Genomic DNA, 592 nt, shown 5'->3' with positions numbered 1-592 from the left:
TTTTTCCTGTGTCTCCTACCTCACTTGCTTGAAGTTCAAAGAAAAGACATGTGCTCTGAGGCTTACTGCTACACTACAAAGAAGCAATGGAAAACCAGGCCTGTAAGTGATGTGAATGCCAGTTACAGCTTGAATCCATCAAATGACTACCAGCTATGCAATGGCACATGGGCTGAAATCTTCAAATGGCCAGATGGGTTCTGCCCAAATTCAGAAAACCATTGAGGTTCATTCAAGATCCCTGTAACTATTACCCTTGACATTTACCAAATCTGGCCGATGTGAAAAGTGATTAAGTGAAAAGTCATTAAAATAGCTTTAATATTTGCATAAAGAAGCTCTAACTTATGGGCAGCCTGTTTTTTTCTTTAACAGTAAACCCAAATCATCAGAAATCCATATGGATGGGAGCAGGATGAATGTTTCGTTAATAGCAAATGGTCCCAAACTGAGATCCAAATTCATTTATCTGCAAAAGTCTGGTGAAATAGTGGGAGGCCAAAAGGAAGGAATTTACATGAATCAATTTGCAAGTGAGTTTTTTTGGTTTTGACTGAGAACAGTTTTGTGTAGCACCTTTTAAAAATCTGCA

Source organism: Otolemur garnettii, unplaced genomic scaffold (assembly GCF_000181295.1).
Source record: "Otolemur garnettii isolate 467f Iridium unplaced genomic scaffold, OtoGar3 scaffold00172, whole genome shotgun sequence".
NCBI classification, from domain to species: Eukaryota; Metazoa; Chordata; class Mammalia; order Primates; family Galagidae; genus Otolemur; species Otolemur garnettii.
Note: the sequence above shows the minus strand (reverse complement) of the source record.